Consider the following 27,601-nt stretch of genomic DNA (forward strand, 5'->3'; position numbering starts at 1 on the left):
TAGCCCTGTATGGAACACCTGGCCTACCTATCCCTTTCTCAATCTTGTATGATCTGCGAGCTTTAAATGTGCCTCCTGAAGCATTGCTACATCTGCCTTTAACCCGTTTAGATGCGCGAACACGTGCAATCTTTTGACCGGCCCATTCAAACCCCTCACATTCCACGTGATCAGCCTGGATGGGGGGCTAAACCACCCCCTCGCCGACTAGCCATCGCCCTATTTTGGCCAACCTCGAGCCTGCGCCCTTCGCTTCCTCGAGCACCCCCACAGGGAGCCACCGCCCCCGACCCTCAATTGGTACCTCGAAATTGATACCGCCTCTGTCAGCAAAGCAGCATCCCCCCCTCCACTCCCCCCCAACAGCCCCACAACGCAAAACCCCCCGCCAAGCACCAGCTGAGCCCTTGCTCATCCCCCAATACGCTCCTGAGAGTCAGCTGACCCATGCTGACCCCGGCAGCTCCTGCCCCTGGCGCCGATCAGACTGTCGCCTCATTGTCGAGACCCCTCTCCCCACATGAATAAACCAATTAAACCACCTCTCCAGCCCCAGTGAGTAAATAGTAATATGAAACGAAAAATAAACAGAAACACTAACATTGCCCCGTGAGGAGACACTTGTTGAACCAAGGCTCCAACTTCCCGAAAAATCACACTAAGTACAGGGCCCCCTCCGTATCTCAACTTTGCCGAAAACACTGCACCCTCCAGCCACCACCACAGCCCTTACACGCGCCCAACATTGTATACAATCTTATATTAGAAACGGTACCGTGTTACCCAGCCCCACTGCTGCATTCCATCAAAGCTTAACTGTCCTTTAATTCGAGTCCTGCTTTTCTTGTTTGACGAATGACCACATCTCGTCCGGCGTCTCAAAATAGTGATGCCGTTCCTTGTACGTGACCCATAGCCTCGCTGGATGTAGCATCCCAAATTTCACCCCCTTGCTGAAGAGGGTCGCCTTCACCCGGTTGAATCCAGCACGCCTCTTGGCCAGCGCTGCACCCAGGTCCTGGTAGATGCGTATCACGCTGTTCTCCTACCTGCTGCTCCGTTCTTTTTTTGCCCACCGCAAGACAAGTTCCTTGTCCGAGAAGTGATGAAATCTCACCACCATGGCCCTCGGCGGTTCACTTACCTTGGGCTTCCTTGCGAGGGCTCTGTGCGTCCCATCCAGTTCCAGGGATCGAGGAAATATTCCCATCCCTATCGGCGTCTCCAGCATCTTGGACACAAATGCTCCCACTTCCGACCCCGCCACACCTTCGGAGAGGCCCACAATTCTCAAGTTCTGTCTCCTGGACGTGTTTTCTAGATCCTCCAGCCTCTCCTGCCACTTCTTGTGGAGGTCACCCTGCGCCTCCACCTTAAGGGCCAATACGACCAACTCGTCCTCATGGTCGGATAGCTTTTTCTCCATCTCCTTAATCGCTTTCCCTTGTGTCGCCTGAGTTGCGATCATTTGGTCTATTAATGCCTTCATCGGGGCCAGCATGTCCTTTTTAAGGTCAGCAAAGCAGCCCCTAAGGTACTCCTGTTGCTCCTGTGACCACTGCGCCCATGCACCCTGGTCTATACCAGCCACCATGCCATGCCTCGGCGCCCGCTCTGCACGATTCTGTCTGTTGGGACTTAAATGCTTCACCCTCCCATTCCTGGTCCAGCTATCCATACGACAGAGAGGGAATCCTTTTGGCAGTGTTCGCTTCACCAATCTGCCCAAAAAGTCCGAGAAAACTCGGGTCCGAGAGTCTGTTCCAGATGGGAGCTACCGAATGCGCGACCTATTCCTTCATGGCTGCCACCGGAAGTCTCGTCACCACTTCTTCAATGGCCTTTGCGAGATCTTTTCACAGTTGTTCCCTATGCTCCTGGAATTCAGCTTTAATAAAGGCCATCAAGTCAGTTTGAAGCCTTTGAGCTTGCCCTTCCCCCGCCTGCATGCTTGAAGAGGCTTTCGTCTTTGCTGCAGCACCAGCCAAATCCCTCACTGTTTTTGCCGGGTCTGGTAACCAAGAGACATACCATTCCTGGTGGAAAGTACTCCTCCAACCTTCACCTACATCTTTTCATCAAAATTCCACCCCGCTGCCTTGTATGTGACCACTTACTCCATGGTCCACACCGGAAGTCCCACTTTAATGCTTTTTAAGATGTCCAACACCACTTTATTAAAATCAGCATGACTCAGAATATCTACACACTCTACCCTATACTCATCCACCAAGTCCTTCACTTTAGTGAATACTGAGGCAATGTATTCATTTCGTATCTCTCCCATTTCCTCTGGTTCCATACATAGATTCCCTCCAGTATCATTGAATGGACCAGCCCTTTCTCTTAAACGCCTTAGGATTTTCCTTAATCCCGTTTGCCAATGACATTTCAGGACCATTTTAGCCTTCCTAACTGCTACCTTAAGTTCCTTCCTACTTGCTTTGTATTCTTCAAGGGCTTCATCTATCCTAAGCTTTTTAGACCTTACGAATGCTTCCTTTTTCTTCTGACAAGATTAATAATATCCCTCCTTTTCCAGGGTTCCCTATAATTGCCACCCTTATCTTTCATCCTCGCAGGTATATGCCAGTCCTGAATTCTAATCAACCGACATTTGAAAGCCTCCCACTTATTAATTTTCCCTCAAACAGCCTCGCCCAGTCAACACTCTCCAGATCCTGCCTAATACTGTTGTAATTAAAATTTCCCCAGTCTAACACTTTCACCTGAGGACCACTCTTGTCCTTTTCCATAAGCAGCTTAAAACTTACAGAATTATGATCACGACGAGTTTTATTAAAGGTATTTTGGTCGGAGCCCACGGAGGATGAGTCGGATATGAGGGACATCTTGGGGGGGCTGGAGTGTTCTAAAGTAGGAGAAGAGGAAAGGGCAGAGTTGGAAGAGCTGGTGGGGATTGAGAAGATTTGGACGGTGATAGGGATGATGCAATGGGTAAAGCACCGAGCTGGATGAGTTCCCAATGGAATTCTGCAATAAAGTTTTGGATAGGTTGGCGCCGCTGTTGGTAGAGATGTTTGAGGATGCGGAGGCTAAGGGGGAACTCCCGGAGATGATGGGACAGGGATCTATTTTGTTGTTGGTAAAAAAGGATGAGGACTCGGGGGAGTATTTGTCATATCAGCCAATATCCCTGCTAAATGTGGATGCCAAGATTCTTGCCAAGGTGTTGCCGCTTAGGTTGGAAGAGTGCCTTTCCCAGGTGATTGGGGAGGATCAGACAGGGTTTATAAAGGGTTGGCCATTGTCCTTGAATGTGTGGCGCTCGTTAAACATGGCGCTCTCCCCATCAGAAGGGGGGGAGCCAGAGATGCTGGTCGCTGCATGCGGAGAAGGCGTTTGATCGATTTGAGTGGAGTTATTTATTTGAGGTGTTGGTGTGGTTTGGGATTGGGGCTAAGTTTGTGGCGTGGGTCAAATTGTAATAAAAGGAACTGGAGGTGAGTGTTCGTACGAATGAGGGGAACACAATATTTTCAGCTGCATTGGGGAACGATGCAGGGGTGTCCCATGTCCTCCATCTTGTTTGCGCTGGCGAGATAGAGCCCTTGGTCATTGCATTGAGGTGCTCGTGGAGGGGGATAGTGAGGGGGGGCTGTGGAGCCATGAGGTGTTCCTGTATGCCGATGACCTTTTGTTGTATATTTCTAACCCGTGTCCCACGGTGGGGCATATAACATCTCAAGAAGTTTGAGGCTTTTTCAGGATATAAACTGCTTTTTGGTTTCTACTCCAGGGGCGGGAGCTCACTTGGGGGATTGCCATTTTGTGTGGCGACTACTCACTTAAGGTACTTGGGGCAGCACTTGGCTCACGATTGGGACTGGCTCAGTAAACTGAATTTCACAAGCCTAATGGGCAGGGTCAAGGCAGATTTGTTGAGATGGGACAGCCTCCCCCTATCGTCGGCAGGCCGAGTGCAGATGGTAAAGATGAATATCTTGTCGCAGTTTTTATTTTTATTCCAGTGCTTACCAGTCTTTTTGCCGAAGGCATTTTGTTTGGTGGGTGGAACTATTGATTTCATCGTTTGTCCGGGCAGGCAAAGTAGCGAGGATACAGAAGACAGTGCTTCAGAGAGGGTTCCAGGCAAGAGGTTTGGCTCTACCAAATCTGTTGTGTTACTATTGGGCACTAGTAATAGTAACTACCAAGAAGGTGCGGGGCTAGGGTAGGGAGCTGGGGCCAATGTGGGTGAGGATGGAGGCAGGCTCTTGTAGGAGGTTTCGGTTGCGGCTGCTGGCAATGGCGCTACTCCACTTTGCCCCTGGGAAATATTAGGGGACTCCAGAGGCGGTGGCTACTTAGAAGATATGGAGACAATTTTGGCAGCACTTTAAGTTTGGGGCGGGGTCAAAATTGATACCGGTCCGAGAGAGTCATGTGTTTGAACCAGCGAGGCTAGATGCTACGGTTCAGGAGTGGGAGGAGCAAGGGGTGATGGAAATGAAGGACTTATTTTTGTAGGGCGGTTTGCGAGTTTGGAGGAGTTGATAGAGAAGTTTGGGATTCCACGGGCTGAGGCTTTTAGGTTAATGCAGATGCGGGACTTTGCAAAAAATGGTTTTCCCGATATTTCCGATGACACCACCCTCCTGTTGTTGTTGGAGGGGGTGTTGTTGGTGATGGGGTTGGGAGCGGGAGGGGAGTCATCGTGGCGATTTATGGGTAGATTATTGGAGGAGGATATGGCATTGCTGGAGGGGATAAGGCCAAGTAGGAGAAGGAGCTGGGGGTGGGGCTGGAGGCGGGGTTGTGGTGTGAGGTAATGCAGAGGGTGAATGCCTCAACCTCATATAAGACAATGGGGTTAATACAGTTAAACGGGAGCACGTGACAAGGTTGAGGATGAGCCAGCTGTTTGAGGGGGCGGAGGACACTTGTGAGTGATGTGGGACAGCTCTGGCAAATAATGTACAAATATTCTGGTCCTGCCCGAAGTTGGAGAAATTTTGGAGGTTGTTTTTCAATGCCATGTCGCCGATCCTGCACGTGGATTTGGAAGGCAGTCTGCTCGGGGCCATATTTGGGGTATCGGACTTACCGGAGCTGCAGATGGGAGTGGGGGCAGATGTTTTAGTCTTCGCCTCGCTTATTACTCACATGCGGGTCCTGGTTGGCATGCAGGTCAGCTTCTCCACCCTGTGCTTCGGTATGGCTGGGGGACTTGATGGAGTTCCTGTATTTGGAGAAGGTTATGTTTGCTTTGAGGGGGACAATGAAGGGGTTCCACAAGAGATGGGTCAGTTTATTCTACACTTTAAAGAGTTAGTTACCGTCAGCTGCGAAGGGGAGGAGGTGGTTGGGGGGTAAGGATCGGGGGGGGGGGGGTTTCTTTAGTTATTGGCGTATTAGTTGGTGGAGTGGTGGGGGGGTGGTTCTGTTGTTCTTGATGATTTGCATTGTTTTGCTTTACGCATAAAATGTGAAAATGTAAAAACCAAATAAAAATATTTTCCAAAATAAACATGGGAAATGGATTGTTTAGTTAACAGAAGACAGAGAGTCAAGATAAATGGGCATTTTCAAATTGGCAAACCTTAATGAACGGAGGACTGCCAGAGGGATAAGTGCTGAGGGATCAAATATTTACTAATGTTATTAATGACATGGATGAGGTTATTGAGTGTATTGTCATCAAATTTACTGATGAAATAAAGATGGGCAGGAAACAAGTTGTGAGGAAGAGACAAAGGGCTGATTTTTTGTTCCAGGGTTCCAGTTCTGATGCCAGGATAAATGCTGGGTTGGGAATCCAGAAAGGCTGCTGTAGCCCTAGAAGTGATTTTGGAGGAGGTGGTCATTAAGGTTCTGCCTCTGGGACTCTGCATCCAGTTAAGGATGGAGGAACAGCTTGCAAGGATAGGGTGGTTGGTGCAATTGGAGGCCCTCTAGCACTGCAAGATCTGCAACCCCATTGTCAGAGGTAAGAGGTGCCGATGTTGGGAGGAGAGAGAGAGGCTACCTCAAGATGGAAGACCCCTCTGAACCTTTGAAGAACCTACAAAGTTTATAAATACAAAAGGGATTTCAGCTGCCAGGTTATGATTGTGGAGGGAGAACCGCTCCACTGGACAGCTAATGGCCACAGCTATGGTAGTTACTATTACTTGATAGTTACTATTACTACTGCCCAATAGTAACACAACAGATTTGGCAGACCCAAACCTCTTACCTGGAGCCCTGTCTGAAGCACTGTCTTCCGAATCCTCGCTACTTTGCCTGCCCAGACAAACGATGAAATCAACAGTTCCACCCCCCAAAAAAAATGCCACAGCTATGGCTATGGTGGGTACAGGCATGGGGGTTTCCCCGCAGGATGGGTCACTGCCAGCCTCCCCCATACCCCACGCCAACTGTATTTTGGCTCAGCAGGTTGCACCTCAGAAGGTATGTTAATTGGAAAATAACAATTATCAGTGGCAATAATTCTATCAGTTTCCCAAGAAATATTGAGTAAAGTGACAATTTCCCCATATCTGAGTATCATCTGAACGGGTGAGCTGTGACATTCCACAAACTAGCTTCCGTAGTTTTAATACCAAGGACTGTTCTTAAACATGTGCAAGTAATGGTTAAATCCAGTATTCTGAAAATAAATGATTTGAGGACAATGAAGTAAAAAAGATTTTTTTTTGCATTTCATTCTTAATTTAAATCATTAAGCTTTCAGTCTCATTGCATCACCACCCTAAATCTGTCACTGCCAGAAAATGGTATGAAGCTCACTTATCAATGACAAGGAATCTATTGTCAGGATATTAGGGCACAATGGGAAGTTATAGGGGAATATATCTGTCAAGGTGAGGTGCATTTGGGATAGCTCTCTGTGAGAATCTGCACGAGTAGTAAGGAGTTGATTGTTCAGAAGGCCAAAAAAAGCCACAAATAACATTGATAAGAAGGGGAAATAAACTGAAGAAAAAGGAATTCAATGTCAGTATGTGTGAGGCAATATATTCCAGTAATAAAAAGCAGCACAGATTATACTCTGTGTAGATGCAGACTCAGTGGGCGAAATTCTCCGTTATCGGCGGAAACTCCGCCGATCGGCGCAAAAAACGGCGCAAATCCCACTTGCGTCACGTCATAAAAATGGGCCGATAGTCTGCGGCCCGAAATGGGCTAGCAGCGACGTAACGGGATCCGCGCTTGCGCAGTGGTTCACGCCGTGCAGCATCATACGCGCTGCACGGCGTGACGACTCATAAGGCCGCGCAGCTCCCCCCCACCCGACCGGAACACCCGACCGCAACGCCCGACTTGATGGCTGGCCGTCGCTCAGCCCCGAGGTTCGAGTCACGCGATGTGGAGGCGCTCCTGGACGCGGTGGAGCAGAGGAGGGACGCCCTGTATCCCGGGCACGGCCGCAGAGTTGCCCCACGCCACAGCCGGCGTCTGTGGAGGGAGGTGGCAGAGGCCGTCACCACTGTGGCCCTAACACCACGGACAGGCACCCAGTGCCACAAGAAGGTGAACGACCTCGTCAGAGCAGGCAGGGTGAGCCTCCCCCATATCCCCCATATCCCCCCCCTCCCCATATCCCCCATATCCCCCCTCCCCCATATCCCCATATCCCCCCTCCCCATATCCCCCCTCCCCCATATCCCCCCTCCCCCATATCCCCCCTCCCTCATATCCCCCCCTCCCCCATATCCCCCCTCCCCCATATCCCCCATATCCCCCCTCCCCCATATCCCCTCCCCAATATCCCCCCTCCCCCATATCCCCCCTCCCCATATCCCCCCTCCCCCATATCCCCCCTCCCCCATATCCCCCCCTCCCCATATCCCCCCCTCCCCCATATCCCCCCTCCCCCATATCCCCCCTCCCCCATATCCCCAAGTGAATCCAGCCCTAACCTTAACCTCTGCAATGCACGCGCAACCGATGGCGTGCATTCATATACCTGCCTAACACTGTTGCCTTTTACCCCTGCCACCACCCCCCCCCCCCCACAGGAGAAGCGCGCACACAACAATAGGGAGCATGTGAGGACTGGAGGAGGGCCCGCTGATGAGAGGCCACTGACCGTACACGAGGAAAGGGCCCTGGAACTGGCTGGCGGACCTGAGGACCGGGAGGTTGCTGATGCAGAGGTCGGGGCCCCACGAGCAAGTGAGCCACCAACAGCCCGTCCCCATATCCCCCCTCCCCTATATCCCCCTCCCCCGTATCACCTGATCACTGCCTGATGTCTAACCATGCATGCTTCATTGTGTATCGCAGGACCAAACGTCCAGGCACCCATCCCCGCAGATGCACACCGCCCGCAGGATGCCCCTCGGAGACCACAGGAGACGGAGAGACCCGCACCCTCCAGCATGCGACGCCCGCAGGATGCCCCTCGGAGACCACGGGAGACGGAGAGACCCGCACCCTCCAGCATGCGACGCCCGCAGGATGCCCCTCGCACACCACGGGAGACGGAGAGACCTGGAGCAACAGGGAGACGACACCCCCGTCACGTGCGGGAGCGACCACCCAGCGATGAGGGGGGCAGCCACAGACCCCCGTCACATCCGAGCCAGGACACCACTACCCAGGACACCACTATCCAGGACACCCCTACCCGGGACAGCACTACCCGGGACAGCACTACCCGGGACAGCACTACCCAGGACACCCCTACCCGGGAAGACGAAATACCGGACAGTGACTCAGAGTGGATGGGTGGAGACGAACCCCCACCCCAAAGTGCCATGGACTCAGAGTGGGACGAAGAGCACGACACAACGCCACTGCTGTCACCAACACCCTCCACCATCGCAGAAACACTCACCACGGTTGGGCACTTTAGTGATGAGGCGTCTGGTACACTCACTGGTGCGCACAACACAGCCGTCCCGGTACAGCAGGTGGAGGTAGGAGCAGCAGAGGGACCGGGCGGTCGGAGGGCAGCCCAGGCCAAGCGAACATCTGCCGCCCAGATGGATCCCGGGTTCCTGTAGTTACCACACCCACACATAGATCCGATGCAACCACCGACACGGAAACGAGCGAATAGGGTGACGGGTGGCTTGCGGCGGCTGCGGTCGCAGGTGGAGGAGTCCACCCGCGTCCAGGAGCTGGGAGTGGTCCCGGTCATGCGTGCCACCCAGGCTGACACCGCACGGGTGGCGTCCGCGGTGGAGGCAATGGGTGCGACGGTGTCAGACATGGGGAACGGTTTGCGAGGCCTGGGGCCTTCCGTGCAGGTGGCGTCTGTGGCCCAGGAAATGGCTGCCCTCTCACAGGAGGCCATGAGCCAGTGCCAGTGCCAGATGGCAGAGGCGCTCAACGCCATAGCCCAGTCTCAGCAGGCCATGGCCCAGTCTCAGCAGGCCATGGCCCAGTCCTCAGCAGGCCATAGCCCAGTCTCTGCAGGCCATGGCCCAGTCTCTGCAGGCCATGGCCCAGTCTCAGCAGGCCATCGCTGAGGGCATCGGCGCCAGTGGCCATGTGCGAGCTGGCGTCGCACTGTCGCAGACAGGGTTCGACAACCCCCTGGGCTCCATGGCTGCAAACCTGCAGACCCCTGTCGATACCAGCACGGGCCTCCAGGACTGGCAGCGCCAGATGTCGGGGGCGCGTCGGATGGCCAGTCCGTTCGCATCCCCCACCCATGTAGAGGCCTGGGGGCCATCGGGCACCCCGAGGGAGGAGGAGGTGGTGTGGTCCGTCCCGGCTCCCTCTGTAGGGGAGGTCCCGGTACACCGCGACACCTCGGACTCCCCCCCTTCCGTCCCAGGTGCATCGGGTGGGCAACGGGCAGGACAGGCTGGCAGCTCGCCATCCCAGTCGCCCGGGCCGCAGCCTGGCCCATCTAGGCCAGGACGCCTCAGGAAACGGCCGCCAAAGGGATCCGGTGTCAGAGGGCAGGAATCACAGGAGTCCACCTCCAGTTCTGCTGTACCGTCTGGGGAACCACGTAGACGTAGTCAAAGGGCCCGTAAGGCCAAACAATTAGACACTGAGTAAGTTGGCACGGGTGCAGGGCACAGATGAGTTTTAGGGGTTAGGGCACGTGCATGAACTCCTTTGGTTATTAAAGTCAATGTTACACCTACCGAAGCTGCCTTTGTGCTCTGTCCAAAGTGTGCGGGCGTGTCATGTACGTTGAGCGCAAGTGTGTGTGTGACGGGTGGTCTTACCTCAGCCCCAGGTGAGTCTGCCCCCTTCCCCCTGGGCCGCCATCAACATCCCCCGGGCAGAGGACGGGACCGTGCGCTGCAGTGTCACAGCCGCATGCAGGGATGGTCCGGGTGGATGGTGGTACTGTGGCCATGGGTCAGACATAGTCCAACGATGTAGAGCCAGGAGCTCATCGGAGGCGGGTTGTCATCATCCTCCATGGCCTGCGATAGACACGCGTCCACCCGCAACTGGGTGAGCCCGGCCCGTTGTGCCGCCGGTGGATCGGCAATTGGGGGTGGGGGGGTGGTGTGCATGCGGGTGGGGTGTGTGGGGTTGGGGAGGGGGGTGAGGGTGCTGGGTGGGTGGATGGGTGGGGGGTGTGGGTGGTCGGCTGTTGTCATGGTGTGCGGTCTGTGGCCATACTACCCGATTCCCACGCCCATCTAGTCAGTGAAGCGGGCGTCTATCAGTCTGTCCCGTGCCCGCTGGGCCAGCCGGTAACGGTGGACAGCCACCCGCCTGTGTCTACCCCGTCTGCCCTGACCATTGCCCCCATCCCCCTCAGCTGGGGAGGACTGGGCCTCTTCCTGCTGCTCCTCCACTCTGCCCTCCTCTGCCTGCGGCACATCGCCCCTCTGCTGGGCTATGTTGTGCAGGACGCAGCACACCACAATGATGCGGCCGACCCTATCTGACCGATACTGGAGGGCGCCCCCAGAGAGGTCCAGGCACCTGAAACGCATCTTCAGCACGCCAAAGCACCTCTCGATCACTCCCCTTGTCGCTACATGGGCATCATTGTAGCGGTTCTCCGCCTCATTGCGTGGCCTCCGTGTAGGCGTCATCAGCCACGATCGCAATGGGTAGCCCCTGTCGCCCAGCAACCAGCCCCTCAGCCGGGGATGGCGTCCCTCGTACATGCCGGGGATGGATGACCGCGACAACACGAATGAGTCGTGTACACTGCCTGGGTGACGGGCGCAGACGTGCAGGATCATCATGCGGTGGTCGCAGACCACCTGTACGTTCATTGAATAGGTCCCCTTCCTATTAGTGAACACGGCCCTGTTCTCTGCAGGTGGCCGCACGGCGACGTGCATCCCATCGATCGCGCCCTGGACCATGGGGAACCCGGCAACGGCAGAGAAGCCCACGGCCCGGGCATCTTGGCTGGCCCGGTCCACGGGGAAGCGGATGTAGCGGTGCGCCATGGCATGAAGGGCATCTGTCACTGCCCGGATGCACCGATGTCTGCGATATGCCGGACAGGTCCCCACTCGGTGCCTGGAATGACCCCGTTGCATAAAAGTTCAGGGCCACCGTAACCTTGACGGACACGGGGAGAGGGTGTCCCCCGCCAGTGCCACGCGGTGACAGGTGTGCCAGCAGGTGGCAGATGTGTGCCACGGTTTCCCGGCTCATCCGGAGTCTCCTCCTGCATTCCCGGTCCGTGAGGTCCTGGTATGACTGCCGGGGCCGGTACACACGGGGCGCCCTCGGGTGCCTCCGTTGCCGTGGGGCCACGACGTCCTCCTCCCCCTCCTCGTCCTGTCGGTCAGGTGTCCCTCCAGCCTGGGCGGCTGCCGCCTGCCCCTCTGCGGCAGCCTGCGCCGCCTCTCTGGCACGCTCCTCCTCCTCCTCCTCCTCCTCCTCATCCAGGGCAACATAGACATGAGCAGCTGCCACCACGGCGGCCAACATCGCTGGATGGTCTGAAAACATGACGGCCTGGTGGGTGGGAGGGGAACGACGACATGTCATCATTGCCCATATCCCCTCCTTCCCCCAGCCAGGTGGCATGGACCGCATGGGTCCAACTGTTGGAGGCTGGCACCTGGCCAGGTGGACCAACTCATTTGCCCTCCCATCACCTACCCCGGCACGGACCCCCTCCCCAACCCCCAACCTCCACCCCAGCACGGACCCCCCCCCCCCAACCTCCACCCCGGCACGGACCCCCTCCCCAACCCCCAACCTCCACCCCAGCACGGACCCCCCCCCCAACCTCCACCCCGGCACGGACCCCCTCCCCAACCCCCAACCTCCACCCAGCACGGACCCCCCCCCCCCCCAACCTCCACCCCGGCACGGACCCCCTCCCCAACCCCCAACCTCCACCCCAGCACGGACCCCACCCCCAACCTCCACCCCGGCACGGACCCCCTCCCCAACCTCCACCCCGGCACGGACCCCCTCCCCAACCTCCACCCCAGCACGGATCCCCCCCCCAACCTCCACCCCGGCACGGACCCCCTCCCCAACCTCCACCCCAGCACGGACCCCCCCCCCCCAACCTCCACCCCAGCACGGACCCCCCCCCCAACCTCCACCCCGGCACGGACCCCCTCCCCAACCCCCAACCTCCACCCCAGCACGGACCCCCCCCCAACCTCCACCCCGGCACGGACCCCCTCCCGGCACTCCCCCGGAGCCCGGCCTACTCTAACCACCCCCCCCCCCCACCCCCGCCGCACACACACACAAGCCGAGACACACCTCTCCTCACGCAATCAGTCTGCGGCCACGCCATTTCCTGCCCAGAGCCAACCCCCCAGGCCGTCACTCACCTCCTCGCTGGTCGGCGTGAGCCAACCTCCACCCCAGCACGGACCCCCTCCCCAACCTCCACCCCGGCACGGACCCCCTCCCCAACCTCCACCCCAGCACGGATCCCCCCCCCAACCTCCACCCCGGCACGGACCCCCTCCCCAACCTCCACCCCAGCACGGACCCCCCCCCCAACCTCCACCCCGACACGGACCCCCTCCCCAACCTCCACCCCGGCACGGACCCCCTCCCCAACCCCCAACCTCCACCCCAGCACGGACCCCCTCCCCCAACCTCCACCCCGGCACGGACGCCCTCCCCAACCCCCAACCTCCACCCCAGCACGGACCCCCCCCAACCTCCACCCCGGCACGGACCCCCTCCCCAACCCCCAACCTCCACCCCAGCACTGACCCCCCCCCCCAACCTCCACCCCGGCACGGACCCCCTCCCCAACCCCCAACCTCCACCCCAGCACGGACCCCCCCCCCAATCTCCACCCCGGCACGGACCCCCTCCCCAACCCCCAACCTCCACCCCAGCACGGACCCCCCCCCCAACCTCCACCCCGGCACGGACCCCCTCCCCAACCCCCAACCTCCACCCCAGCACGGACCCCCCCCAACCTCCACCCCGGCACGGACCCCCTCCCCAACCCCCAACCTCCACCCCAGCACGGACCCCCCCCCCAACCTCCACCCCGGCACGGACCCCCTCCCCAACCCCCAACCTCCACCCCAGCACGGACCCCCCCCAACCTCCACCCCGGCACGGACCCCCTCCCGGCACTCCCCCGGAGCCCGGCCTACTCTAACCACCCCCCCCCCCCCCCCCCCCGCCGCACACACACACAAGCCGAGACACACCTCTCCTCACGCAATCAGTCTGCGGCCACGCCATTTCCTGCCCAGAGCCAACCCCCCAGGCCGTCACTCACCTCCTCGCTGGTCGGCGTGAGCCTGGAGCACCGGGTCACGCCGATGAAAAGGAGGTTTGATTCACGTCGACGTGAACGGTCATCACGTCGACGGGACTTCGGCCCATCCGGAAGGGAGAATATCGGCAGGCCGAAAATCGGCTGCCTTGCGCAGACCCGTGACATTCTCCGCGGCAGCGGCGCCATTAACGCCCCGCCGACTTTTCTCCCTTCGGAGACTTCGGCGGGGGCGGGATTCACGGCGGCCAACGGCCATTCTCCGACCCGGCGGGGGGTCGGAGAATGACGCCCAGTGTTATGAACATGCTGAGTGATTTGGAGGTATATACTGATAGGAGATGAAATGTAGTGCCCAGACTGATGAGCAGCGAAAGAAGTATCAGTTTCTAAATGATCACACAAGATAGCAACGAGCCTATATAATATCCCAAAGAACTCAGAGTACATCATGCAGCACAGAGTTCCATACTATAGGAAAGATATTGAGACTTCAGAGAATGCAATGCATTTTCACCAGGATGTTCTCCGTCTGCTGTGAGAAAATATAAATATCAAGACTAAATTGAAAAATTATGGATGTAAGTGGGGCAGCTCTTAAGCGCATTTTCATTAGAATAATGCAGATGATGGGGTGATATGATAGAAGTGTTTAAAATCATAAAAGAATACAACACAGTAGACAGAAGCAGATTAATTCCTGTTTTGCATGGTCAAGAACATGGTGGTCAAATATCTATTCCTTTAACAGTTTTGAATGGTGGAAAAGCACCTTCTCTGAACCTTTCTTCTCGACAGTTATTCAACCTCCTTATATACCACAACAAAAGATTCAATTGAGTTGCCTTTTATTGGATTGCCCCCAAAACCTGCTGGTAACTAGGATGGTACACAATACGTGTGACATGTGACCATATAGTTGCTTTGCCAGACCTGGCTCTCTATCCATGGGCGAAATTCTCCTACCCGCCCCGCCACATTTCTGCGCCGACCGGCCGGCGGGAGTCTCCGTAACACCGGCCGGTCAATGGGGTTTCCCATTGTGGGGCAGCCCCACGCCGTCGGGAAACCCCTGGGCGCCGGCAGAACGGAGACTCCCGCCGGCGGAGAATGACGCCCCATCTGTCTGTAAAAGATTTGATGAACAACGTAAAGTTGTTTTTCATAATTCATCCACCAATCATACCAGAATGTAAATCACTGCAAAGAATATAACATATAATCCATATCTGGGTTTTTTTAAATTTTCCCTTTCCATAGTAATGTATTCTATGGTACAGTCAGGCCCTGACCTGCATCATTCTAATTTTGAAGCATTAAACCTGTTGTGATGTGTTCGTCACATTAGTAGAACTTTTCACAACTCCTTTCAAACTAATCACGTAGCAGTCTTGTCCGTGAGGTCTACTCCACCGCCTGATGAAAATATTTTAGACAGACACCTGGGGCGCGATTCTCCGCTCCTGCGCCGGTTGGGAGAATCGCCTGGGTCGCCAAATTTTCCCGCGACGCCGTTCCGACGCCCTCCCGCGATTCACCCAAGCGCGAGAACGCCCCCGTCGAGTTCCGCGCGGCGCAGGCCGGAGAATCGCCCGAGACACCCAAAATGGCAATTCTCCGGCACCCCTGCTATTCTCAGGCCCGGATGGGCCGAGCGGCCTGCCCAAAACGGCGGGTTCCCCCCGGCGCCGTCCACACCTGGTCGCTGCTGGAGGGAACAGCGCGGGAACGCTGGGGGGGGGGGGGGGGGGGGGCGGCCTGCGAGGGGATCCTCAAATGGGGTCTGGCCCGCGATCGGTGCCCACCGATCGTCGGGCCGTCCTCTCTGAAGGAGGACCTCCTTTCTTCCGCAGCCCCGCAAGATCCGTCAGACATCTTCTTGCGGGGCGGACTCGGAGTGGACGGCAACCACGCATGCGCGGGTGACGCCAGTTATGCGGTGCCGGCCGCGTCATGTATGCGGCGGCGCCTTTACGCGGCGCCAAGGCCTGGCGTGCGTAAATGATGCGGCGCCACTCCTAGCCCATTATCGGGCCCTGAATCGGTCGGGATAGGGGCCGTTTCGCGCCGTCGTGAACCTCGACGGCGCGAACACTCTACCTCCATTTCGGAGAATCCCGCCCCCGACATTTTTAAATTACAAAAATAATTTTTAAAAATTGTTTTAGATATGATTAAAAATCTGATTGAAAAGAAGTGAATACATTGTGGCATATTCTCCAATTAGTCATAGTTTTCTTGAAATTCGGCTTTGAAAGTTTACTTTGTCAAGTGCTGATAAGATCATCAAACCCATGTCACATGATCGGCTACACATTTCCTTCCTAAACATCTTTGAACAATCTGATTAGAACAATTTAAAATACACAAAATACAACTGGAACAAATGATTTGTAAATGAGATGAGTTTCAAGTACTTCCAAAGTAAATTAAATAAAACAGATCACATAAAGATCACACTTACCCCAGAAAAACAAAGAAAATGTACAAACTGCGACTGTTATTTCATCTTGTGTTTTCACTGCAATAAAGTTAAATGAAGGTGAAAGGTTTCTACTTGCTTTATTGATGAAATTTCCAATCCATTGAGATTGTGAAGTTATATGATGACTACTGCAGAATGATCTTCAAGCCATGGAGCTTCCCGAGGCAACTTTTGTAACAGTGCTGCTGTCCATGAGCCTGATTTGTAGCCCCCTGCTCAGGAATTAATAGTCACTCAGGACATTAGTACTCCTAAGTGCCACAGTGTACCATTTGTCCTCATACAGTATTCCAGCACTCCAGAGTTTACAATTCTTCTATACAACAAACAGCTTGGTCAATACAAGTACTCTGTACTTCAGTGTATTCAGTCCAGAAATGGGCTGAGTGTAATATTTATATTGTGCAGTTCCCAGTCCACTACAAGGTGTTTTCCATACAAATTAATAGCAATGATTTGGCATAAGTCTTCTTCTATCCTTCCAGAAAGAAAAACTTACACAGCAAAGATATCAAAACACCTCATCCAAAAGAATGATGGTGAAAAGTAAATTAAAAAGATGGAAATACATAAAAGATCATTTAATTCCTTCGCATAAAGGTACTATGTAAAGTCTGTCCATGGATAATATTTAATAAATATCACATCAAACAACAATATCCTTAGTTACAAGCACCAATCATGAAGGGGAATATGCTGATAAAAAAATTATAAAAATTGAATTATAGTTTGGGGTTCAATGCAAATTTGTTTGTTCACTCTTGTCAGTGGCAACATACCTTGAACAATTTTAACGGCTGCAACTTGTATCTTTGCTCACCATTTGATATACCCTTTCCACCCAAGCATACAATCTCCTTGTGTGAATAGACAAGGATAAGGAAGAACCTTACACTGGACAATATTTTGGGTGGTTATCCAGCAAAGAATTCCACCAGCAAAGAGATCAGAGCCATGTCGAGTCCCGACCCTCATTTAAATAGAACTAGAAACTTCAAGCATCAAAGGGATGTCCTGGTGCAACTTGCCAATAAGTATGACATCAGGCAGTTGCCACACCCACTTCACCTCCAAGAGCCCTTGGACTTCCATAGCGTGTTGTTTCATTGGTACTTCTTGACTTCAATCAAGATTATAAGGGGGCTAGGCATAAAACCAGCATTACACCCAATTCTATCAGATCTGAACGGTTGATCTGTGACATTCCAAAAACAAGTTTCCTGAGTTTTAACACCAAGGAATTCAGTCTGTAATTGTTTTTAAACATGTGCATTCACTGATTTCACATAATGCTGAAATAGCTCATGCCCAATCCCTTCCATGAAGAGAAAAAATAATCAAAAACATGATTAGTTATACAGTAACTATATTTTTGTAATTTTTTAAAATAAATTTGGAGTGCCCAATTTTTTTTTTCCAAATAAGGGGTAATTTAACGTGGCCAATCCACCTAACCTGCACATCTTTGGGTTGTGGGGGTGAAACACATGCAGACACAGGGAGAATGTGCAAACTCCACACGGACAGTGACCCAGGGCCCGGATTCGATCCCGAGACCTCAGCGCCATTGGCAAGAGTGCCACTGTGCCATGTGGTGCCCCAGCTATATTTTTGTAATATCCATTCTTTCCAATTGATGGGTCGGATAAAATTGCATCTCTTTTAAGGATGCTTTCTTCAGAGACATATGATGACATTATTACGCACAATTTAATGTCATAGTTCATGACATCTCTACTGGCACTTTATGCAATTCAACTAAATAACTTTTCCCAGGTTTTCTCTGTGCAAAGCACAACAATAGAGTTTAAGACTGAAGGCAACAGCAAGGAAATTAAGCATTTAATTTCATTCAATAAGAGTTCCTTACTGCGATTGCCTCAGTTCCTTCTACTTCTCTTTTCAATATTTTGTTCAGTCATTTAAAAAGTATTAAACCCAAAACTTAGGATGATGAGACAACATTCCTTTAAGTAGATTGTTGTTGTTCATAAACAAGGTGGATTGATCCCCTATATACATTTTACCATGCTAATTATGTTATCACAACATGAAAGCATCGAGACAATACAGTGATCACTGGTTCAACATCACAGTACACGAGAACTACATTTTATAGTGACATCTCGTTATTACGATGCACCGTATAGCAACTATTTGTTGTGAGGAGGAAGGATACTTTATTCCTAAACAAGGAAGCTGCAAAATGTAGGAGAAAAAAATATAGTTAGCACTGCTAAATTTCATATATGAATCAGCTTGTGTCCTACAGTGAGGTGGGTTGCAGTGTGACTCAGAACAGTCCTGGCTGTTTCCACAGCAACATTGTCTGAATGGCATAATTTTATACACCATACTTGCACAATTCATACTCGGCAAAACTAAAGGAGACAGCATAAAATGTTAATTTATTTGCCTTTTTAAGGGTACAAATGCTTGGGAACAGTTTCAGAAAAGAAAGACAGACTTATGAAAGCTTTCACATGAAAATGATTTAAAATCCACTGGTGGGTTTTTATGTCTACATGTTCATGGTAAATTGATACGCTGCTTTTTAAGGATACAACTATTTGAATAAGCCAGTTGCATAAAGGGTCAGGGCTGCGGCGACCTTCAAGACCTCCTCCTCCTCCACGAGGACATGGCACATGTCCCGCACTGTCTCTTTGTTGAGACAGATTCTCCTGCAGCACATGCTGTCCGCCATCTCATTGAAAGACCAACAACGCCTGTACATCTTGGGCTGCCCCTGGCCTCTGGATTCTTCCTTGGCCTGATGGGCGGCCAGGTCTTCAGGGTGTGCAGCGACTGGAGGCAGCCCCCTGCACATGGGGGTCCTCTTCCAGCCTGCATCAACGCTGCTGCCGCCTTCTCCAGCGTCTGCCTGCCTCAGCTGCCACCAGCAACTCGAGGGCAGCCTCTGTGGGATCGACACCAGCAAATATGTTTTAACCTGGAAGGAATTGGGGAAATAGAGAGCCCGACAATGAATTAGGGCTTCCATTCTGGGACCCTCAAATTCCACAACCGCCCCTCCCGCCACCACTTACTATGACTCCAAGTCCTGGCAACCACATATTCCACTGGCACTCAATTGAACATCTTTGACTTCCAGCATCTTTAACCCATGGTGACGTGCCAGCTACATGCAACATTCACTATATCAACAATAAAAGCATCAGCATTTTATATCCAAAAGCATTTCTTCACCGGCATCATCAGGTGGCCCATTTGGATCAATGTTGCGCACCAGGTCCGTAACGCCTTCTTGCTTCAGACCGGATTGTCTTCTGGACTCATACGTCCCCCTGAGTCTACTGTTCTAGGTTCCAGGTATCTTAACAAAAATGCCCTTATTTACGGCTACAGAAAAGGAAGGAAACAGCAACATTTGGCTCCAGGCACTTGCAGCCTCAAGCAGGAGCAAGCAGCAAACATAACCTGCAGCTGTGAAGTGCTCTCACAACTAACAAGGCTAATTCGTCATCTGCAATAGTCTTCAACTGTGCAATAAGAGACTGGTCATAGACAAAGGGAGTGACATTGAATTTCCACATTGAAGGCACAGCGAGGCTCTGCCCTGGATGTGTTTGGTGGGACAGACAGGTTGCAGATTGCCCCCTTGCCTCTGTTATGGATATCCACAATATTTAAAGATGGCTTGAAGGCCTCGCAGATGCAAAGCCCCTCAGCCCCACCCCAGCCCAGGGGTGACCCACCAATCACTGGGCCAGTAGCTCTGGTGCCCTTAAGATGCATGCTGGAAAATAGAATTGGTTACTCAACTACTCAGTTCCCCTGAGCAGCCATTGCACCAGCTTCACATTTTTAAAAAGGAGTACTAAATGACACCTGCGTGATTTCTCACTGGCAAGTCGGCTAATTCCTAGGAGGCTGCTGCTTTTGACTTCAATCTCGCTAATGAGATTGAAATGAATGCAAATTAGGGTTAATAATATGCTCGCCATTTTGTGATGTGATCCAGAACTCGTCATCAGGAGTGGGCCGGGTGATTTGCAAAATGGTTCGCGCCTGGCATAAATCTTGATTTTGGCCTTTCTCGCTAATTACCCGGTGCGCTGGACGCAACACAGTGGTTTAATCGCACCCTCAAATTATTCCAGAGTCAAAGAGTTGCATTGAAGGTAAAATAATTCATTTGTATTCTATTCGAATAAAATACCAGATTGCTATGGAGATACTGATTTAGGGTGCCACTTTTGCTGGAAGATTCTTTTGTTTAATTTATCTCTGTGTTTGCTGGCAGAAACAGGCTCACTTTGGACTTCAGGAGGGAAAAGCAGCTGGAAGATTTGTCCTATCTTGCAACTAGTGGAAAAGGCCTACAGTTATCCTCTTGGAGCCTTGTGGCAGAAAGCAGTCAGCTTGAAATGTTAGCTTGTCAAGAGCTGTACAGAAGAAATGGAAACAGAGTGGGATAAACAGTCCATGTATGTCCAAAACCAGAACAAGGAGCTGAAGAGTCCACAGTCATGAGGTCTTTAAAGAAAACTGGAGGAGCGCTTAGCCAAAAACTAATGGAAGGATCCCCATTAAATTTTTACCTTGAGGGAAAAGCTGGAATAGAAAGGAGAATTAAATTAAATGCTAGCGGGCTGTGCATACCTTTGGGTTAGTGCCGGGAAGAGTCAGTGAAAATTCAAGAGCTTGTAAGACAAGGGAACTCTTGGCGTAAGTAAGAAGTAAAACTGAGTTCATAGTATATGCAGTTCTAAACTATAGTTAATAGTGCTTACTCTGTTTAATACTTTTTGACACACAAAAAAGTTTATTTTTGTTGAAAAATGTGAAATCTTGTGGCACACTTCTGTTGGAATGTTGAGTGATTGGATTTCTTCTTTAAACGTTAACTGACCCTAACTGGATCATAACACCATGCATGGGCCACATGTTTCCAGACAGGAGAAAAAGGAAAAAAAATGTACTCCCATGTACTTCCATGTGTTAAAACATTGGTTGAAGCCTGGTAACAGTTGACCCATTAACCCTTTTCATCTGAAGTTGGTGATGGTCACTGACCAGAACAAGCAGAGGAGACAGTTACTTGAAGAAAAGGGAATGTGTCTTTGCAGACATGGATTTGTCATCATCAACAGCACAAAATTAGTCTGAAATGGTTGGCAGTGTGAATTCTGTCACTTTAAGTCAAAATCTACCAGCAAATTATCTCAAGGAAACAAATAAAATGACTTTAAGAGATCATAAATAAAATTGGAGGCCTATAGAGGGACAGGCTTCCAATCATCTATTCAAGCTGAACTGTCAACATCTGGGAAATGTTGCAAGTAATATTTATCAAAACGTTTATTCTGGATTGCAAAATTCACATGCCATATGGACGAAAGATGACAAGTGTGGAAATGGCTGTCTCAATTGGCAGACAACCTCATCCATCTCCTGCTGTGTAATTTTCACTATTTCTGTGCATGACATAATATAAAGTATTTTACAATATTAAGGCTTTTATATCTTTGTTGGAAAGCTGGTCAGATCATCGCCTACAGAGAGAAATGCACGGTTAGACCCTCACAGAACACCATTGATGGCAGATTTACAAATCCATGGCGTGAAACATCCTTCTTCCCCAGACTCCAGGCATCAGTAGGTAGAAAATGGAAGTAAAATAGACATTCTATCAAGATATATAATAAAACTTGGATGGTGCATTTCACAGTGAATTACAGTATGAAATGCAGTTATTAAGAGGGGGTGAAATGCAGTAACCATTTTGCTTAATAATGTTCAGCATAGGCCCATGAGATGAAAGGCCAGCAATGTTTTAGGTGTTATTAATAAGGGCTAATTTCACTTCAGAAAATTAGCTGACAAACGTCAGCATCAAGGCTAACCAAGACAAAACTGGGCTGACACCTCAGCTGCACAAAACATGAGATGCTGTGACAACCTCGCACCTGACTAATTGAGAAATCCTCATTTAATATGACAGTCTGCAGAGATTTATTCCATCGTGTAGCACCGGTCCCTGCGCTCATTATAATTACCAAAATTCAACTGCTGAAAGTTACTGGCAGTATCACGATGTGGTGTAGAGGTTAGGCATGCAATTCAGGATCAGCAACTCGGCCATTATATTCTGGATTTGTATAGTTGCATAGTCAAGCTCATTGGATGCCCACTTGAGTACACACCCAGCCTGTCCATCCTTTGAACTTAGCTCCAAAGCCGAAGCCTGCCATTATTTCTGTCTGGGGCAGAATGATTTATTTTTCAAACAACGCTACCTTATGCTGTACATAAACTTAGGAATCCCCACTGTGCAGTTACCACATCCAGATGAGGACCCGAAAAGAAACTACCATATTATTTAGTTTCATCAACTGCTAAGTTTCCAACTCAGCTGTCTCTTCATATGCCCCAGCATATGTATTTTAAAGCAGTTTTGTCATGGTTCATTTACTCTTTAACCAACATGGAGACCCATCTGTACTTTTTTCTCCCGTACAGTTTCTTTAATTGTGAATACATTTTCCTGACAAGTTTTCCTCCTCAAATAATAGAAAACAGTAATGCAGTAATGCCTTTTAACACAGGTTAAAATAAAAACTCAGAGAGCAGCATTTGGGAAAAAGTTTCAACTGAACAAGAATGATGCAGCTGATAATATTTATTCTATTACGTGTTTTCTCAGGTTTGTTTTTATTGTATCATATTACACTAGATCAGAATCGGGCACAAAGATTTGCTTGCGAACCAAACACATATTGGCTTGAAAATCCATTGTAAACCAAATTGACAGGGAAGTGGAAAACTGTTCTTGAACCACCAGGATCAAGCCATAGATTCTATGAATAAAACATCACTGTTGTATTTTTCTAACCTAAACTAATTCAGATGTATGCTGTTGCTTGTTTAATTGCCCTTTTGGATCAATACCCCACCTTAAATGTTTTAACTTTCTTCTGAGCCTCTCCAATATTCCACAGTGATGAACATGGCACCTTTTCAGTCCGCACAATGTCAGGCTCTCAGTCATGGCGCTTTAGAAACAAACTCCTGTCTCTGATTTACGAATTTTAGCCCCGTTCTACAGAACACACTGGGTTACAACACAAGGTCACATGCCTATAGTGCAGTCATGAGGACCAAGCAGGCTCACCTGTTCATATTAAAGGTAAGTGAAAATGGTGGGTCATGAAGTTCGGTTGGCCAATGTGGGTTGCGAAGGTCGACCAGCGTGGGTTGTGAAGATAGGCTGACATGGGTCTCATAAGATGGTCGGTTGGTAAAAATGGGTCCCATGCAAAAAGGTTTGAAAAGCACTGCTGTACTGGATGCTTAAAGTAGAGACTTGCGCAAAGATAGAGAAATAGAGAGGTGCACTACCCAGACCTGTCAACATTATATAATGACAGTTTTGATCAGACAGAAATGACATATTGCACACTTACTGAGACATATTAGTTGTCTTTATTCTCAAGTGGCATACATCAAAGGAAGTCATATCTTTAAACCAAAGTGAGCTGTTACTACTAATGAGAAACACTTGGCATGGAAACTTTGGGGATAGACTAAAACTGTCCTCTCTGTGAGACATAATCCAGCCTACTTACGTGACTTGAAATATACAACATTATTATAGCGACTAACTCCATTGAGATAACGAAAAGTAAAGAATAGGTACCTCTAAGAAATTTGAAGAGTCCTTGTGTCATGATAAAAATGGGGAACAAAGCTTTTGTACAATATAGTCTGTAACTTATTCTAACATTTTCCTAAATATTTTCCCAATGCAATTTAGAAACAAACATATAGCATGATCTACAAAGCCACAGACCAACAAGAAAAATAAACTAGCATATTTGTAGGCTGAGACATCAGTCATGGAACTTTTTTCTCCTCCAATACAATCATGTTATTCAGATCATGAATTATCCCACTGTTTTCTCACTCTGCTGATTGAATTACAGACATCTTAACTCCCTCCTGTGTATCTGTTATTTTGTAACAAATTCTAGTAAGAGAATATTCAAATAGCTTTGAGCTAAGGCTAAGGTCATGAAAGGGCCAGATCGTTAAATTAGTGTTCAGTCTTCAGACTATGACTCAGATCTTAAAATACATTTTACTTAAATACAATGTTTGCACAGATGATCTTAAAGCAGATTTATCACCATAATGAAGAAAGTCTTTTGAATAATTGGACTATAATAATATTTTTCAGCTGAAAATGTGAACATTGTATTTCCTGTGTAGTTCAGTTGCAGAAAGAAATACCTCAGGACTGCCACCCAGCTCAGCAGCATCAAGTATGATGTTTGCCTTGGAATAGCTACAGCCTGCAATCATGCAGCGAAATGATCAGAATGCTCAGCCAGCCATCTTGGAGACAAGCCTCATGGCAGAGAGCCAGGAGAACTTAACTCTCTCTAACAACCTTGATGTGTGGTCCGGGAGGAAACCCGTAGTTTGAACATTAATCTGTTCCTCTGTTACAGTGTTAGCCAGCACCCCCACTGAAGGATGCACATGCAAGCAGTGACTGGATACTGGGGCACGGGATGGCAATGAGGAAGAGAGGGCCCAGATGTTATAAAATATCTGCGCAGACTGAAAACAAAGACAGTGGCAATGTTGTACCATTTGTATGAGCCAAAATTGATGGGATTTTAGCGCAGCTATTAAGACAATAAAATATAGTCTTGTGCTGTTAAAAGGAAATTATTTTCATTATGATATGCTTCATTCCTTCACAAACATATGAGATGATAATATAAATCTCATTAAAACATAATACCATGTCCTTGCATGTGATTTAAAAAATAACACACAGCTCTCTTCTGTCTCTGCCAAACGGTACAAAATTTGCTAAAACATTTTTCCACTAACTGTAACATCACCTTATTTCACTCGAGGTTTTAACATTAGGTAACTGAGAGTTATTACGAGCATGTCCTGCTGCTGCCAAACCTTAACAGTGTGAGAGAGTAGGAGGTGCACCTTCCCTTTGGCAAAATGATTTCAAAGTTCACTCTGCCTTAGTCTGCACTGAGTGAAAAAAGCAACGGAAAAAAATGATTTTGTGGCTGGGTCAGCTTTATAGAAAAATATTATTGCTTATGTGAAAACAAAATGGAAAGGATTATAAACATTTTACTACGATGCAATGTTTTAGCATCACAGTGGCGGATCTTTAAAAGACTTGTGCCTCAAAGCTGTCATGAGTCCACTGACATTTAGTAACTGACTTTAGCAAAGTTACAAATAACACATATTGCGGGAATTCTCCCAAAAATGACAGACGGCCTGATCCATCGGCCACGCTGCACCAGAAAAGCAGCTTGCCGCAGCGCAGTGTGGCTGATGTAAGCCGAGAGACCCCGCACCTGGGAACTACCAGGCTCACCACACTTTGTGAGATTCAACACGGTCTCACGAGATGTTGCAATGTGAATCCCACCCATAACGGACGGGATTACCTTTTGGACAATCTGCATATTAGAGCGAGACAGCTAGTCTTACTCTGATGTGCAGATATCAGAGGTACCTGAGGCTTTGGGATTCAACCCCTTTGCGTCAGAGAACTTGGACGAGTGCCATTCAGCACTGGTACCCACAAATGGGGACCAGACAGAATGGCACTCGTGGGGTACTCTGAGGGGATCAGAGGCCCCCAGCTGCATGTCCTTTGAGCAGGGTGGTGCCCTGACATAGCTGGTGCCATCTGGGCATGTTGGCAGTGCCACCTGGGTGCCAGCTTGGCACATTGGCAGTGCCACTTGGGTGCCAGACTGCCACGGGGATGGGCTGGGGACCCTCCCATTTCGGGTGGGGGGGGGAGAAGGGGAAAGAGGTCAGGGATCATTTCAGGGGCCACGCAGATTGGGATGCCATTTAAAAGTGGCGTCCCAATCTATGACTACACTGGGGTGTTCTGGCGAGCATTGCTCCCCAGTGTACAAAACGGGGCTATGTGCGGCCGTGGCCTCTTGTTCTGCTGCACTGCCAAATTGGCACTGCCAGGGTACTGTCTCGCCATGTACCTGACCACCTGGCAGGACAGGCATGCTGTTCCATCTTAGGATGTTGAAAAAGACTCAGTGTGAAAAAATGCAGTCAGACAGGGTACGTGGTCTTTCAAGAACAAAGAACAAAGAAATGTACAGCACAGGAACAGGCCCTCCAGGCCCGTGCCGACCATGCTGCCCGACTAAACTACAATCTTCTACACTTCCTGGGTCCGTATCCCTCTATTCCCATCCTATTCATGTATTTGTCAAGATGCCCCTTAAATGTCACTATCGTCCCTGCTTCCACCACCTCCTCCGGTAGCGAGTTCCAGGCACCCACTACCCTCTGCGTAATAAACTTGCCTCGTACATCTACTCTAAACCTTGCCCCTCTCACCTTAAACCTATGCCCCCTAGTAATTGACCCCTCTACCCTGGGGAAAAGTCTCTGACTATCCACTCTGTCTATGCCCCTCATAATTTTGTAGACCTCTATGAGGTCTCCCCTCAACCTCCTTCGTTCCAGTGAGAACAAACCGAGTTTATTCAACCGCTCCTCATAGCTAATGCCCTCCATACCAGGCAACATTCTGGTAAATCTCTTCTGCACCCCCTCTAAAGCCTCCACATCCTTCTGGTAGTGTGGCGACCAGAATTGAACACTATACCCCAAGTGTGGCGTAACTAAGGTTCTATGCAGCTGCAACATGACTTGCCAATTCTTATAATCAATGCCCCGGCCAATGAAGGCAAGCATGCCGTATGCCTTCTTGACTACCTTCTCCACCTGTGTTGCCCCTTTCAATGACCTGTGTACCTGTACTCCTAGATCTCTTTGACTTTCAATACTCTTGAGGGTTCTACCATTCACTGTATATTCCCTACCTGCATTAGACCTTCCAAAATGCATTACCTCACATTTGTCCGGATTAAACTCCATCTGCCATCTCTCCGCCCAAGTCTCCAAACAATCTAAATCCTGCTGTATCCTCTGACAGTCCTCATCGCTATCCGCAATTCCACCAACCTTTGTGTCGTCTGCAAACTTACTAATCAGACCAGTTACATTTTCCTCCAAATCATTTATATATACTACAAAGAGCAAAGGTCCCAGCACTGATCCCTGTGGAACACCACTGGTCACAGCCCTCCAATTAGAAAAGCATCCTTCCATTGCTACTCTCTGCCTTCTATGACTTAGCCAGTTCTGTATCCACCTTGCCAGCTCACCCCTGATCCCGTGTGACTTCACCTTTTGTACTAGTCTACCATGAGGGACCTTGTCAAAGGCCTTACTGAAGTCCATATAGACAACATCCACTGCCCTACCCGCATCAATCATCTTAGTGACCTCCTCGAAAAACTCTATCAAGTTAGTGAGACACGACCTCCCACCGTGCTGCCTCTCACTAATACGTCCATTTGCTTCCAAATGGGAGTAGATCCTGTCTCGAACAATTCTCTCCAGTAATTTCCCTACCATTGAAGTAAGGCTCACCTGCCTGT

At 50.3% G+C, this 27,601-nt stretch overlaps 1 protein-coding gene and 1 long non-coding RNA gene across 12 annotated transcripts in view; one reads left to right on the plus strand and one right to left on the minus strand.

Moving 5' to 3' along the window:
• The window catches only part of LOC140428021 (uncharacterized), a 39,540-nt gene extending 17,959 nt beyond the window's left edge, over positions 1 to 21,581 (plus strand). The window contains exon 2 of the long non-coding RNA XR_011948682.1: positions 20,374 to 21,581. This is a non-coding gene — a long non-coding RNA (uncharacterized lncRNA). The remainder of the gene's footprint in view (positions 1 to 20,373) is intronic.
• dmd (dystrophin) overlaps positions 1 to 27,601 on the minus strand; it is a 3,042,490-nt gene that overhangs the window by 2,707,421 nt on the left and 307,468 nt on the right. The gene's annotated exons all lie outside the window — the stretch shown is intronic.

The sequence above is a fragment of the Scyliorhinus torazame genome, chromosome 8 (genome assembly GCF_047496885.1).
Source record: "Scyliorhinus torazame isolate Kashiwa2021f chromosome 8, sScyTor2.1, whole genome shotgun sequence".
NCBI lineage: Eukaryota > Metazoa > Chordata > Chondrichthyes > Carcharhiniformes > Scyliorhinidae > Scyliorhinus > Scyliorhinus torazame.